The 12,264-nt window shown below is 47.3% G+C and overlaps 30 non-coding genes across 30 annotated transcripts; all 30 read right to left on the reverse strand.

Moving 5' to 3' along the window:
- Positions 1 to 507: 507 nt before the first annotated feature.
- Positions 508 to 589, reverse strand: trnas-gcu (transfer RNA serine (anticodon GCU)). Its single transcript has one exon. It is a non-coding gene; the product is annotated as a tRNA-Ser (tRNA).
- A 548-nt stretch (positions 590 to 1,137) lies between these two features.
- Positions 1,138 to 1,219, reverse strand: trnas-gcu (transfer RNA serine (anticodon GCU)). The gene has a single exon. It is a non-coding gene; the product is annotated as a tRNA-Ser (tRNA).
- A 226-nt stretch (positions 1,220 to 1,445) lies between these two features.
- Positions 1,446 to 1,527, reverse strand: trnas-gcu (transfer RNA serine (anticodon GCU)). Its single transcript has one exon. It is a non-coding gene; the product is annotated as a tRNA-Ser (tRNA).
- A 233-nt stretch (positions 1,528 to 1,760) lies between these two features.
- Positions 1,761 to 1,842, reverse strand: trnas-gcu (transfer RNA serine (anticodon GCU)). Its single transcript has one exon. It is a non-coding gene; the product is annotated as a tRNA-Ser (tRNA).
- A 220-nt stretch (positions 1,843 to 2,062) lies between these two features.
- Positions 2,063 to 2,144, reverse strand: trnas-gcu (transfer RNA serine (anticodon GCU)). Its single transcript has one exon. It is a non-coding gene; the product is annotated as a tRNA-Ser (tRNA).
- A 232-nt stretch (positions 2,145 to 2,376) lies between these two features.
- Positions 2,377 to 2,458, reverse strand: trnas-gcu (transfer RNA serine (anticodon GCU)). Its single transcript has one exon. It is a non-coding gene; the product is annotated as a tRNA-Ser (tRNA).
- A 226-nt stretch (positions 2,459 to 2,684) lies between these two features.
- On the reverse strand, positions 2,685 to 2,766 carry trnas-gcu (transfer RNA serine (anticodon GCU)). Its single transcript has one exon. It is a non-coding gene; the product is annotated as a tRNA-Ser (tRNA).
- A 233-nt stretch (positions 2,767 to 2,999) lies between these two features.
- On the reverse strand, positions 3,000 to 3,081 carry trnas-gcu (transfer RNA serine (anticodon GCU)). Its single transcript has one exon. It is a non-coding gene; the product is annotated as a tRNA-Ser (tRNA).
- Positions 3,082 to 3,301: 220 nt separating this feature from the next.
- On the reverse strand, positions 3,302 to 3,383 carry trnas-gcu (transfer RNA serine (anticodon GCU)). The gene has a single exon. It is a non-coding gene; the product is annotated as a tRNA-Ser (tRNA).
- A 233-nt stretch (positions 3,384 to 3,616) lies between these two features.
- On the reverse strand, positions 3,617 to 3,698 carry trnas-gcu (transfer RNA serine (anticodon GCU)). The gene has a single exon. It is a non-coding gene; the product is annotated as a tRNA-Ser (tRNA).
- A 233-nt stretch (positions 3,699 to 3,931) lies between these two features.
- On the reverse strand, positions 3,932 to 4,013 carry trnas-gcu (transfer RNA serine (anticodon GCU)). The gene has a single exon. It is a non-coding gene; the product is annotated as a tRNA-Ser (tRNA).
- A 538-nt stretch (positions 4,014 to 4,551) lies between these two features.
- On the reverse strand, positions 4,552 to 4,633 carry trnas-gcu (transfer RNA serine (anticodon GCU)). Its single transcript has one exon. It is a non-coding gene; the product is annotated as a tRNA-Ser (tRNA).
- A 233-nt stretch (positions 4,634 to 4,866) lies between these two features.
- On the reverse strand, positions 4,867 to 4,948 carry trnas-gcu (transfer RNA serine (anticodon GCU)). Its single transcript has one exon. It is a non-coding gene; the product is annotated as a tRNA-Ser (tRNA).
- A 233-nt stretch (positions 4,949 to 5,181) lies between these two features.
- trnas-gcu (transfer RNA serine (anticodon GCU)) lies at positions 5,182 to 5,263 on the reverse strand. Its single transcript has one exon. It is a non-coding gene; the product is annotated as a tRNA-Ser (tRNA).
- Positions 5,264 to 5,483: 220 nt separating this feature from the next.
- Positions 5,484 to 5,565, reverse strand: trnas-gcu (transfer RNA serine (anticodon GCU)). The gene has a single exon. It is a non-coding gene; the product is annotated as a tRNA-Ser (tRNA).
- Positions 5,566 to 5,798: 233 nt separating this feature from the next.
- trnas-gcu (transfer RNA serine (anticodon GCU)) lies at positions 5,799 to 5,880 on the reverse strand. The gene has a single exon. It is a non-coding gene; the product is annotated as a tRNA-Ser (tRNA).
- Positions 5,881 to 6,113: 233 nt separating this feature from the next.
- On the reverse strand, positions 6,114 to 6,195 carry trnas-gcu (transfer RNA serine (anticodon GCU)). Its single transcript has one exon. It is a non-coding gene; the product is annotated as a tRNA-Ser (tRNA).
- A 538-nt stretch (positions 6,196 to 6,733) lies between these two features.
- On the reverse strand, positions 6,734 to 6,815 carry trnas-gcu (transfer RNA serine (anticodon GCU)). The gene has a single exon. It is a non-coding gene; the product is annotated as a tRNA-Ser (tRNA).
- A 233-nt stretch (positions 6,816 to 7,048) lies between these two features.
- Positions 7,049 to 7,130, reverse strand: trnas-gcu (transfer RNA serine (anticodon GCU)). The gene has a single exon. It is a non-coding gene; the product is annotated as a tRNA-Ser (tRNA).
- A 233-nt stretch (positions 7,131 to 7,363) lies between these two features.
- trnas-gcu (transfer RNA serine (anticodon GCU)) lies at positions 7,364 to 7,445 on the reverse strand. Its single transcript has one exon. It is a non-coding gene; the product is annotated as a tRNA-Ser (tRNA).
- Positions 7,446 to 7,980: 535 nt separating this feature from the next.
- trnas-gcu (transfer RNA serine (anticodon GCU)) lies at positions 7,981 to 8,062 on the reverse strand. The gene has a single exon. It is a non-coding gene; the product is annotated as a tRNA-Ser (tRNA).
- A 233-nt stretch (positions 8,063 to 8,295) lies between these two features.
- On the reverse strand, positions 8,296 to 8,377 carry trnas-gcu (transfer RNA serine (anticodon GCU)). Its single transcript has one exon. It is a non-coding gene; the product is annotated as a tRNA-Ser (tRNA).
- A 538-nt stretch (positions 8,378 to 8,915) lies between these two features.
- Positions 8,916 to 8,997, reverse strand: trnas-gcu (transfer RNA serine (anticodon GCU)). The gene has a single exon. It is a non-coding gene; the product is annotated as a tRNA-Ser (tRNA).
- Positions 8,998 to 9,230: 233 nt separating this feature from the next.
- Positions 9,231 to 9,312, reverse strand: trnas-gcu (transfer RNA serine (anticodon GCU)). The gene has a single exon. It is a non-coding gene; the product is annotated as a tRNA-Ser (tRNA).
- A 233-nt stretch (positions 9,313 to 9,545) lies between these two features.
- Positions 9,546 to 9,627, reverse strand: trnas-gcu (transfer RNA serine (anticodon GCU)). The gene has a single exon. It is a non-coding gene; the product is annotated as a tRNA-Ser (tRNA).
- Positions 9,628 to 10,162: 535 nt separating this feature from the next.
- On the reverse strand, positions 10,163 to 10,244 carry trnas-gcu (transfer RNA serine (anticodon GCU)). The gene has a single exon. It is a non-coding gene; the product is annotated as a tRNA-Ser (tRNA).
- A 233-nt stretch (positions 10,245 to 10,477) lies between these two features.
- Positions 10,478 to 10,559, reverse strand: trnas-gcu (transfer RNA serine (anticodon GCU)). Its single transcript has one exon. It is a non-coding gene; the product is annotated as a tRNA-Ser (tRNA).
- Positions 10,560 to 11,097: 538 nt separating this feature from the next.
- On the reverse strand, positions 11,098 to 11,179 carry trnas-gcu (transfer RNA serine (anticodon GCU)). The gene has a single exon. It is a non-coding gene; the product is annotated as a tRNA-Ser (tRNA).
- Positions 11,180 to 11,412: 233 nt separating this feature from the next.
- trnas-gcu (transfer RNA serine (anticodon GCU)) lies at positions 11,413 to 11,494 on the reverse strand. The gene has a single exon. It is a non-coding gene; the product is annotated as a tRNA-Ser (tRNA).
- Positions 11,495 to 11,727: 233 nt separating this feature from the next.
- Positions 11,728 to 11,809, reverse strand: trnas-gcu (transfer RNA serine (anticodon GCU)). Its single transcript has one exon. It is a non-coding gene; the product is annotated as a tRNA-Ser (tRNA).
- Positions 11,810 to 12,264: the final 455 nt, after the last annotated feature.

Consider the following 12,264-nt stretch of genomic DNA (forward strand, 5'->3'; position numbering starts at 1 on the left):
AACCTTCCATTTCACAAAACATGGAGAAAAGCAGGTGACGATAGGCACAATTGTGAAATGGAATATAGTCAGGAGCTGAGGAAGGAATCAAAGAGTTTCTGGAAAGGCAGTGGTGGAGGGGGGCACTAAATATGAGCAGTAAGGGTTGAGGGTCAGAAGAATTTCAATTGACAAAGGTGGACATGTCGTAAAGATAACTTGCCGACGAGGATGAGATTCGAACTAACGCATGCAGAGCACAATGGATTAGCAGTCCATCGCCTTAACCACTCGGCCACCTCGTCATTTACAGCAAGTGGCCCACGGTGGTGAAAGAACCTTCCATTTCACAAAACATGGAGAAAAGCAGGTGACACCAGGCACAATTGTGAAAAGGAATATAGTCAGGAGCTGAGGAAGAAATCAAAGAGTTGCTGGAAAGGCAGTGGTGGAGGGGGGCACTAAATATGAGCAGTAAGGGTTGAGGGACAGAAGAATTTCAATTGACATGTCATAACGATAACTTGCCGACGAGGATGAGATTCGAACTCACGCGTGCAGAGCACAATGGATTAGCAGTCCATCGCCTTAACCACTCGGCCACCTCGTCATTAACAGCACTTGGCCCACAGTGGTGAAAGAACCTTCCATTTCACAAAACATGGAGAAAAGCAGGTGACGACAGGCACAATTGTGAAAAAGAATATAGTCAGGAGCTGAGGAAGGAATCAAAGAGTTGCTGGAAAGGCAGTGGTGGAGGGGGGCACTAAATATGAGCAGTAAGGGTTGAGGGACAGAAGAATTTCAATTGACAAAGGTGGACATGTCGTAAAGATAACTTGCCGACGAGGATGAGATTCGAACTCACGAGTGCAGCGCACAATGGATTAGCAGTCCATCGCCTTAACCACTCGGCCACCTCGTCATTAACAGCACTTGGCCCACAGTGGTGAAAGAACCTTCCATTTCACAAAACATGGAGAAAAGCAGGTGACGACAGGCACAATTGTGAAATGGAATATAGTCAGGAGCTGAGGAAGGAATCAAAGAGTTGCTGGAAAGGCAGTGGTGGAGGGGGGCACTAAATATGAGCAGTAAGGGTTGAGGGACAGAAGAATTTCAATTGACAAAGGTGGACATGTCATAAAGATAACTTGCCGACGAGGATGAGATTCGAACTCACGCGTGCAGAGCACAATGGATTAGCAGTCCATCGCCTTAACCACTCGGCCACCTCGTCATTAACAACACTTGGCCCACAGTGGTGAAAGAACCTTCCATTTCACAAAACATGGAGAAAAGCAGGTGACGACAGGCACAATTGTGAAAAAGAATATAGTCAGGAGCTGAGGAAGGAATCAAAGAGTTGCTGGAAAGGCAGTGGTGGAGGGGGGCACTAAATATGAGCAGTAAGGGACAGAAGAATTTCAATTGACATAGGTGGACATGTCATAAAGATAACTTGCCGACGAGGATGAGATTCGAACTCACGCGTGCAGAGCACAATGGATTAGCAGTCCATCGCCTTAACCACTCGGCCACCTCGTCATTTACAGCACTGGGCCCACGGTGGTGAAAGAACCTTCCATTTCACAAAACATGGAGAAAAGCAGGTGACGATAGGCACAATTGTGAAATGGAATATAGTCAGGAGCTGAGGAAGGAATCAAAGAGTTTCTGGAAAGGCAGTGGTGGAGGGGGGCACTAAATATGAGCAGTAAGGGTTGAGGGACAGAAGAATTTCAATTGACAAAGGTGGACATGTCATAAAGATAACTTGCCGACGAGGATGAGATTCGAACTCACGCGTGCAGAGCACAATGGATTAGCAGTCCATCGCCTTAACCACTCGGCCACCTCGTCATTCACAGCACTGGGCCCACGGTGGTGAAAGAACCTTCCATTTCACAAAACATGGAGAAAAGCAGGTGACGATAGGCACAATTGTGAAATGGAATATAGTCAGGAGCTGAGGAAGGAATCAAAGAGTTTCTGGAAAAGCAGTGGTGGAGGGGGGCACCAAGGGTTGAGGGACAGAAGAATTTCAATTGACAAAGGTGGACATGTCATAAAGATAACTTGCCGACGAGGATGAGATTCGAACTCACGCGTGCAGAGCACAATGGATTAGCAGTCCATCGCCTTAACCACTCGGCCACCTCGTCATTAACAGCACTTGGCCCACAGTGGTGAAAGAACCTTCCATTTCACAAAACATGGAGAAAAGCAGGTGACGACAGGCACAATTGTGAAATGGAATATAGTCAGGAGCTGAGGAAGGAATCAAAGAGTTGCTGGAAAGGCAGTGGTGGAGGGGGGCACTAAATATGAGCTGTAAGGGTTGAGGGACAAAAGAATTTCAATTGACAAAGTGGACATGTCATAAAGATAACTTGCCGACGAGGATGAGATTTGAACTCACGCGTGCAGAGCACAATGGATTAGCAGTCCATCGCCTTAACCACTCGGCCACCTCGTCATTCACAGCACTGGGCCCACGGTGGTGAAAGAACCTTCCATTTCACAAAACATGGAGAAAAGCAGGTGACGATAGGCACAATTGTGAAAAAGAATATAGTCAGGAGCTGAGGAAGGAATCAAAGAGTTGCTGGAAAGGCAGTGGTGGAGGGGGGCACTAAATATGAGCAGTAAGGGACAGAAGAATTTCAATTGACATAGGTGGACATGTCATAAAGATAACTTGCCGACGAGGATGAGATTCGAACTCACGCGTGCAGAGCACAATGGATTAGCAGTCCATCGCCTTAACCACTCGGCCACCTCGTCATTTACAGCACTGGGCCCACGGTGGTGAAAGAACCTTCCATTTCACAAAACATGGAGAAAAGCAGGTGACGATAGGCACAATTGTGAAATGGAATATAGTCAGGAGCTGAGGAAGGAATCAAAGAGTTTCTGGAAAGGCAGTGGTGGAGGGGGGCACTAAATATGAGCAGTAAGGGTTGAGGGACAGAAGAATTTCAATTGACAAAGGTGGACATGTCATAAAGATAACTTGCCGACGAGGATGAGATTCGAACTCACGCGTGCAGAGCACAATGGATTAGCAGTCCATCGCCTTAACCACTCGGCCACCTCGTCATTCACAGCACTGGGCCCACGGTGGTGAAAGAACCTTCCATTTCACAAAACATGGAGAAAAGCAGGTGACGATAGGCACAATTGTGAAATGGAATATAGTCAGGAGCTGAGGAAGGAATCAAAGAGTTTCTGGAAAAGCAGTGGTGGAGGGGGGCACCAAGGGTTGAGGGACAGAAGAATTTCAATTGACAAAGGTGGACATGTCATAAAGATAACTTGCCGACGAGGATGAGATTCGAACTCACGCGTGCAGAGCACAATGGATTAGCAGTCCATCGCCTTAACCACTCGGCCACCTCGTCATTAACAGCACTTGGCCCACAGTGGTGAAAGAACCTTCCATTTCACAAAACATGGAGAAAAGCAGGTGACGACAGGCACAATTGTGAAATGGAATATAGTCAGGAGCTGAGGAAGGAATCAAAGAGTTGCTGGAAAGGCAGTGGTGGAGGGGGGCACTAAATATGAGCTGTAAGGGTTGAGGGACAAAAGAATTTCAATTGACAAAGGTGGACATGTCATAAAGATAACTTGCCGACGAGGATGAGATTTGAACTCACGCGTGCAGAGCACAATGGATTAGCAGTCCATCGCCTTAACCACTCGGCCACCTCGTCATTCACAGCACTGGGCCCACGGTGGTGAAAGAACCTTCCATTTCACAAAACATGGAGAAAAGCAGGTGACGATAGGCACAATTGTGAAAAAGAATATAGTCAGGAGCTGAGGAAGGAATCAAAGAGTTGCTGGAAAGGCAGTGGTGGAGGGGGGCACTAAATATGAGCAGTAAGGGTTGAGGGACAGAAGAATTTCAATTGACAAAGGTGGACATGTCATAAAGATAACTTGCCGACGAGGATGAGATTCGAACTCACGCGTGCAGAGCACAATGGATTAGCAGTCCATCGCCTTAACCACTCGGCCACCTCGTCATTCACAGCACTGGGCCCACGGTGGTGAAAGAACCTTCCATTTCACAAAACATGGAGAAAAGCAGGTGACGATAGGCACAATTGTGAAATGGAATATAGTCAGGAGCTGAGGAAGGAATCAAAGAGTTTCTGGAAAGGCAGTGGTGGAGGGGGGCACTAAATATGAGCAGTAAGGGTTGAGGGTCAGAAGAATTTCAATTGACAAAGGTGGACATGTCGTAAAGATAACTTGCCGACGAGGATGAGATTCGAACTAACGCATGCAGAGCACAATGGATTAGCAGTCCATCGCCTTAACCACTCGGCCACCTCGTCATTTACAGCAAGTGGCCCACGGTGGTGAAAGAACCTTCCATTTCACAAAACATGGAGAAAAGCAGGTGACACCAGGCACAATTGTGAAAAGGAATATAGTCAGGAGCTGAGGAAGAAATCAAAGAGTTGCTGGAAAGGCAGTGGTGGAGGGGGGCACTAAATATGAGCAGTAAGGGTTGAGGGACAGAAGAATTTCAATTGACATGTCATAACGATAACTTGCCGACGAGGATGAGATTCGAACTCACGCGTGCAGAGCACAATGGATTAGCAGTCCATCGCCTTAACCACTCGGCCACCTCGTCATTAACAGCACTTGGCCCACAGTGGTGAAAGAACCTTCCATTTCACAAAACATGGAGAAAAGCAGGTGACGACAGGCACAATTGTGAAAAAGAATATAGTCAGGAGCTGAGGAAGGAATCAAAGAGTTGCTGGAAAGGCAGTGGTGGAGGGGGGCACTAAATATGAGCAGTAAGGGTTGAGGGACAGAAGAATTTCAATTGACAAAGGTGGACATGTCATAAAGATAACTTGCCGACGAGGATGAGATTCGAACTCACGCGTGCAGAGCACAATGGATTAGCAGTCCATCGCCTTAACCACTCGGCCACCTCGTCATTCACAGCACTGGGCCCACGGTGGTGAAAGAACCTTCCATTTTACAAAACATGGAGAAAAGCAGGTGACGATAGGCACAATTGTGAAATGGAATATAGTCAGGAGCTGAGGAAGGAATCAAAGAGTTTCTGGAAAGGCAGTGGTGGAGGGGGGCACTAAATATGAGCAGTAAGGGTTGAGGGACAGAAGAATTTCAATTGACAAAGGTGGACATGTCATAAAGATAACTTGCCGACGAGGATGAGATTCGAACTCACGCGTGCAGAGCACAATGGATTAGCAGTCCATCGCCTTAACCACTCGGCCACCTCGTCATTCACAGCACTGGGCCCACGGTGGTGAAAGAACCTTCCATTTCACAAAACATGGAGAAAAGCAGGTGACGATAGGCACAATTGTGAAATGGAATATAGTCAGGAGCTGAGGAAGGAATCAAAGAGTTTCTGGAAAAGCAGTGGTGGAGGGGGGCACCAAGGGTTGAGGGACAGAAGAATTTCAATTGACAAAGGTGGACATGTCATAAAGATAACTTGCCGACGAGGATGAGATTCGAACTCACGCGTGCAGAGCACAATGGATTAGCAGTCCATCGCCTTAACCACTCGGCCACCTCGTCATTAACAGCACTTGGCCCACAGTGGTGAAAGAACCTTCCATTTCACAAAACATGGAGAAAAGCAGGTGACGACAGGCACAATTGTGAAATGGAATATAGTCAGGAGCTGAGGAAGGAATCAAAGAGTTGCTGGAAAGGCAGTGGTGGAGGGGGGCACTAAATATGAGCTGTAAGGGTTGAGGGACAAAAGAATTTCAATTGACAAAGGTGGACATGTCATAAAGATAACTTGCCGACGAGGATGAGATTTGAACTCACGCGTGCAGAGCACAATGGATTAGCAGTCCATCGCCTTAACCACTCGGCCACCTCGTCATTCACAGCACTGGGCCCACGGTGGTGAAAGAACCTTCCATTTCACAAAACATGGAGAAAAGCAGGTGACGATAGGCACAATTGTGAAAAAGAATATAGTCAGGAGCTGAGGAAGGAATCAAAGAGTTGCTGGAAAGGCAGTGGTGGAGGGGGGCACTAAATATGAGCAGTAAGGGTTGAGGGACAGAAGAATTTCAATTGACAAAGGTGGACATGTCATAAAGATAACTTGCCGACGAGGATGAGATTCGAACTCACGCGTGCAGAGCACAATGGATTAGCAGTCCATCGCCTTAACCACTCGGCCACCTCGTCATTCACAGCACTGGGCCCACGGTGGTGAAAGAACCTTCCATTTCACAAAACATGGAGAAAAGCAGGTGACGATAGGCACAATTGTGAAATGGAATATAGTCAGGAGCTGAGGAAGGAATCAAAGAGTTTCTGGAAAGGCAGTGGTGGAGGGGGGCACTAAATATGAGCAGTAAGGGTTGAGGGTCAGAAGAATTTCAATTGACAAAGGTGGACATGTCGTAAAGATAACTTGCCGACGAGGATGAGATTCGAACTAACGCATGCAGAGCACAATGGATTAGCAGTCCATCGCCTTAACCACTCGGCCACCTCGTCATTTACAGCAAGTGGCCCACGGTGGTGAAAGAACCTTCCATTTCACAAAACATGGAGAAAAGCAGGTGACACCAGGCACAATTGTGAAAAGGAATATAGTCAGGAGCTGAGGAAGAAATCAAAGAGTTGCTGGAAAGGCAGTGGTGGAGGGGGGCACTAAATATGAGCAGTAAGGGTTGAGGGACAGAAGAATTTCAATTGACATGTCATAACGATAACTTGCCGACGAGGATGAGATTCGAACTCACGCGTGCAGAGCACAATGGATTAGCAGTCCATCGCCTTAACCACTCGGCCACCTCGTCATTAACAGCACTTGGCCCACAGTGGTGAAAGAACCTTCCATTTCACAAAACATGGAGAAAAGCAGGTGACGACAGGCACAATTGTGAAAAAGAATATAGTCAGGAGCTGAGGAAGGAATCAAAGAGTTGCTGGAAAGGCAGTGGTGGAGGGGGGCACTAAATATGAGCAGTAAGGGTTGAGGGACAGAAGAATTTCAATTGACAAAGGTGGACATGTCATAAAGATAACTTGCCGACGAGGATGAGATTCGAACTCACGCGTGCAGAGCACAATGGATTAGCAGTCCATCGCCTTAACCACTCGGCCACCTCGTCATTCACAGCACTGGGCCCACGGTGGTGAAAGAACCTTCCATTTTACAAAACATGGAGAAAAGCAGGTGACGATAGGCACAATTGTGAAATGGAATATAGTCAGGAGCTGAGGAAGGAATCAAAGAGTTTCTGGAAAGGCAGTGGTGGAGGGGGGCACTAAATATGAGCAGTAAGGGTTGAGGGACAGAAGAATTTCAATTGACAAAGGTGGACATGTCATAAAGATAACTTGCCGACGAGGATGAGATTCGAACTCACGCGTGCAGAGCACAATGGATTAGCAGTCCATCGCCTTAACCACTCGGCCACCTCGTCATTCACAGCACTGGGCCCACGGTGGTGAAAGAACCTTCCATTTCACAAAACATGGAGAAAAGCAGGTGACGATAGGCACAATTGTGAAATGGAATATAGTCAGGAGCTGAGGAAGGAATCAAAGAGTTTCTGGAAAAGCAGTGGTGGAGGGGGGCACCAAGGGTTGAGGGACAGAAGAATTTCAATTGACAAAGGTGGACATGTCATAAAGATAACTTGCCGACGAGGATGAGATTCAAACTCACGCGTGCAGAGCACAATGGATTAGCAGTCCATCGCCTTAACCACTCGGCCACCTCGTCATTAACAGCACTTGGCCCACAGTGGTGAAAGAACCTTCCATTTCACAAAACATGGAGAAAAGCAGGTGACGACAGGCACAATTGTGAAATGGAATATAGTCAGGAGCTGAGGAAGGAATCAAAGAGTTGCTGGAAAGGCAGTGGTGGAGGGGGGCACTAAATATGAGCTGTAAGGGTTGAGGGACAAAAGAATTTCAATTGACAAAGGTGGACATGTCATAAAGATAACTTGCCGACGAGGATGAGATTTGAACTCACGCGTGCAGAGCACAATGGATTAGCAGTCCATCGCCTTAACCACTCGGCCACCTCGTCATTCACAGCACTGGGCCCACGGTGGTGAAAGAACCTTCCATTTCACAAAACATGGAGAAAAGCAGGTGACGATAGGCACAATTGTGAAAAAGAATATAGTCAGGAGCTGAGGAAGGAATCAAAGAGTTGCTGGAAAGGCAGTGGTGGAGGGGGGCACTAAATATGAGCAGTAAGGGTTGAGGGACAGAAGAATTTCAATTGACAAAGGTGGACATGTCATAAAGATAACTTGCCGACGAGGATGAGATTCGAACTCACGCGTGCAGAGCACAATGGATTAGCAGTCCATCGCCTTAACCACTCGGCCACCTCGTCATTCACAGCACTGGGCCCACGGTGGTGAAAGAACCTTCCATTTCACAAAACATGGAGAAAAGCAGGTGACGATAGGCACAATTGTGAAATGGAATATAGTCAGGAGCTGAGGAAGGAATCAAAGAGTTTCTGGAAAGGCAGTGGTGGAGGGGGGCACTAAATATGAGCAGTAAGGGTTGAGGGTCAGAAGAATTTCAATTGACAAAGGTGGACATGTCGTAAAGATAACTTGCCGACGAGGATGAGATTCGAACTAACGCATGCAGAGCACAATGGATTAGCAGTCCATCGCCTTAACCACTCGGCCACCTCGTCATTTACAGCAAGTGGCCCACGGTGGTGAAAGAACCTTCCATTTCACAAAACATGGAGAAAAGCAGGTGACACCAGGCACAATTGTGAAAAGGAATATAGTCAGGAGCTGAGGAAGAAATCAAAGAGTTGCTGGAAAGGCAGTGGTGGAGGGGGGCACTAAATATGAGCAGTAAGGGTTGAGGGACAGAAGAATTTCAATTGACATGTCATAACGATAACTTGCCGACGAGGATGAGATTCGAACTCACGCGTGCAGAGCACAATGGATTAGCAGTCCATCGCCTTAACCACTCGGCCACCTCGTCATTAACAGCACTTGGCCCACAGTGGTGAAAGAACCTTCCATTTCACAAAACATGGAGAAAAGCAGGTGACGACAGGCACAATTGTGAAAAAGAATATAGTCAGGAGCTGAGGAAGGAATCAAAGAGTTGCTGGAAAGGCAGTGGTGGAGGGGGGCACTAAATATGAGCAGTAAGGGTTGAGGGACAGAAGAATTTCAATTGACAAAGGTGGACATGTCATAAAGATAACTTGCCGACGAGGATGAGATTCGAACTCACGCGTGCAGAGCACAATGGATTAGCAGTCCATCGCCTTAACCACTCGGCCACCTCGTCATTCACAGCACTGGGCCCACGGTGGTGAAAGAACCTTCCATTTTACAAAACATGGAGAAAAGCAGGTGACGATAGGCACAATTGTGAAATGGAATATAGTCAGGAGCTGAGGAAGGAATCAAAGAGTTTCTGGAAAGGCAGTGGTGGAGGGGGGCACTAAATATGAGCAGTAAGGGTTGAGGGACAGAAGAATTTCAATTGACAAAGGTGGACATGTCATAAAGATAACTTGCCGACGAGGATGAGATTCGAACTCACGCGTGCAGAGCACAATGGATTAGCAGTCCATCGCCTTAACCACTCGGCCACCTCGTCATTCACAGCACTGGGCCCACGGTGGTGAAAGAACCTTCCATTTCACAAAACATGGAGAAAAGCAGGTGACGATAGGCACAATTGTGAAATGGAATATAGTCAGGAGCTGAGGAAGGAATCAAAGAGTTTCTGGAAAAGCAGTGGTGGAGGGGGGCACCAAGGGTTGAGGGACAGAAGAATTTCAATTGACAAAGGTGGACATGTCATAAAGATAACTTGCCGACGAGGATGAGATTCAAACTCACGCGTGCAGAGCACAATGGATTAGCAGTCCATCGCCTTAACCACTCGGCCACCTCGTCATTAACAGCACTTGGCCCACAGTGGTGAAAGAACCTTCCATTTCACAAAACATGGAGAAAAGCAGGTGACGACAGGCACAATTGTGAAATGGAATATAGTCAGGAGCTGAGGAAGGAATCAAAGAGTTGCTGGAAAGGCAGTGGTGGAGGGGGGCACTAAATATGAGCTGTAAGGGTTGAGGGACAAAAGAATTTCAATTGACAAAGGTGGACATGTCATAAAGATAACTTGCCGACGAGGATGAGATTTGAACTCACGCGTGCAGAGCACAATGGATTAGCAGTCCATCGCCTTAACCACTCGGCCACCTCGTCATTCACAGCACTGGGCCCACGGTGGTGAAAGAACCTTCCATTTCACAAAACATGGAGAAAAGCAGGTGACGATAGGCACAATTGTGAAAAAGAATATAGTCAGGAGCTGAGGAAGGAATCAAAGAGTTGCTGGAAAGGCAGTGGTGGAGGGGGGCACTAAATATGAGCAGTAAGGGTTGAGGGACAGAAGAATTTCAATTGACAAAGGTGGACATGTCATAAAGATAACTTGCCGACGAGGATGAGATTCGAACTCACGCGTGCAGAGCACAATGGATTAGCAGTCCATCGCCTTAACCACTCGGCCACCTCGTCATTCACAGCACTGGGCCCACGGTGGTGAAAGAACCTTCCATTTCACAAAACATGGAGAAAAGCAGGTGACGATAGGCACAATTGTGAAATGGAATATAGTCAGGAGCTGAGGAAGGAATCAAAGAGTTTCTGGAAAGGCAGTGGTGGAGGGGGGCACTAAATATGAGCAGTAAGGGTTGAGGGTCAGAAGAATTTCAATTGACAAAGGTGGACATGTCGTAAAGATAACTTGCCGACGAGGATGAGATTCGAACTAACGCATGCAGAGCACAATGGATTAGCAGTCCATCGCCTTAACCACTCGGCCACCTCGTCATTTACAGCAAGTGGCCCACGGTGGTGAAAGAACCTTCCATTTCACAAAACATGGAGAAAAGCAGGTGACACCAGGCACAATTGTGAAAAGGAATATAGTCAGGAGCTGAGGAAGAAATCAAAGAGTTGCTGGAAAGGCAGTGGTGGAGGGGGGCACTAAATATGAGCAGTAAGGGTTGAGGGACAGAAGAATTTCAATTGACATGTCATAACGATAACTTGCCGACGAGGATGAGATTCGAACTCACGCGTGCAGAGCACAATGGATTAGCAGTCCATCGCCTTAACCACTCGGCCACCTCGTCATTAACAGCACTTGGCCCACAGTGGTGAAAGAACCTTCCATTTCACAAAACATGGAGAAAAGCAGGTGACGACAGGCACAATTGTGAAAAAGAATATAGTCAGGAGCTGAGGAAGGAATCAAAGAGTTGCTGGAAAGGCAGTGGTGGAGGGGGGCACTAAATATGAGCAGTAAGGGTTGAGGGACAGAAGAATTTCAATTGACAAAGGTGGACATGTCATAAAGATAACTTGCCGACGAGGATGAGATTCGAACTCACGCGTGCAGAGCACAATGGATTAGCAGTCCATCGCCTTAACCACTCGGCCACCTCGTCATTCACAGCACTGGGCCCACGGTGGTGAAAGAACCTTCCATTTTACAAAACATGGAGAAAAGCAGGTGACGATAGGCACAATTGTGAAATGGAATATAGTCAGGAGCTGAGGAAGGAATCAAAGAGTTTCTGGAAAGGCAGTGGTGGAGGGGGGCACTAAATATGAGCAGTAAGGGTTGAGGGACAGAAGAATTTCAATTGACAAAGGTGGACATGTCATAAAGATAACTTGCCGACGAGGATGAGATTCGAACTCACGCGTGCAGAGCACAATGGATTAGCAGTCCATCGCCTTAACCACTCGGCCACCTCGTCATTCACAGCACTGGGCCCACGGTGGTGAAAGAACCTTCCATTTCACAAAACATGGAGAAAAGCAGGTGACGATAGGCACAATTGTGAAATGGAATATAGTCAGGAGCTGAGGAAGGAATCAAAGAGTTTCTGGAAAGGCAGTGGTGGAGGGGGGCACTAAATATGAGCAGTAAGGGACAGAAGAATTTCAATTGACAAAGGTGGACATGTCATAAAGATAACTTCCCGACGAGGATGAGATTCAAACTCACGCGTGCAGAGCACAATGGATTAGCAGTCCATCGCCTTAACCACTCGGCCACCTCGTCATTTACAGCACTGGGCCCACGGTGGTGAAAGAACCTTCCATTTCACAAAACATGGAGAAAAGCAGGTGACGATAGGCACAATTGTGAAATGGAATATAGTCAGGAGCTGAGGAAGGAATCAAAGAGTTTCTGGAAAGGCAGTGGTGG

Source organism: Osmerus mordax, chromosome 11, assembly GCF_038355195.1.
Source record: "Osmerus mordax isolate fOsmMor3 chromosome 11, fOsmMor3.pri, whole genome shotgun sequence".
Taxonomy (NCBI): Eukaryota; Metazoa; Chordata; class Actinopteri; order Osmeriformes; family Osmeridae; genus Osmerus; species Osmerus mordax.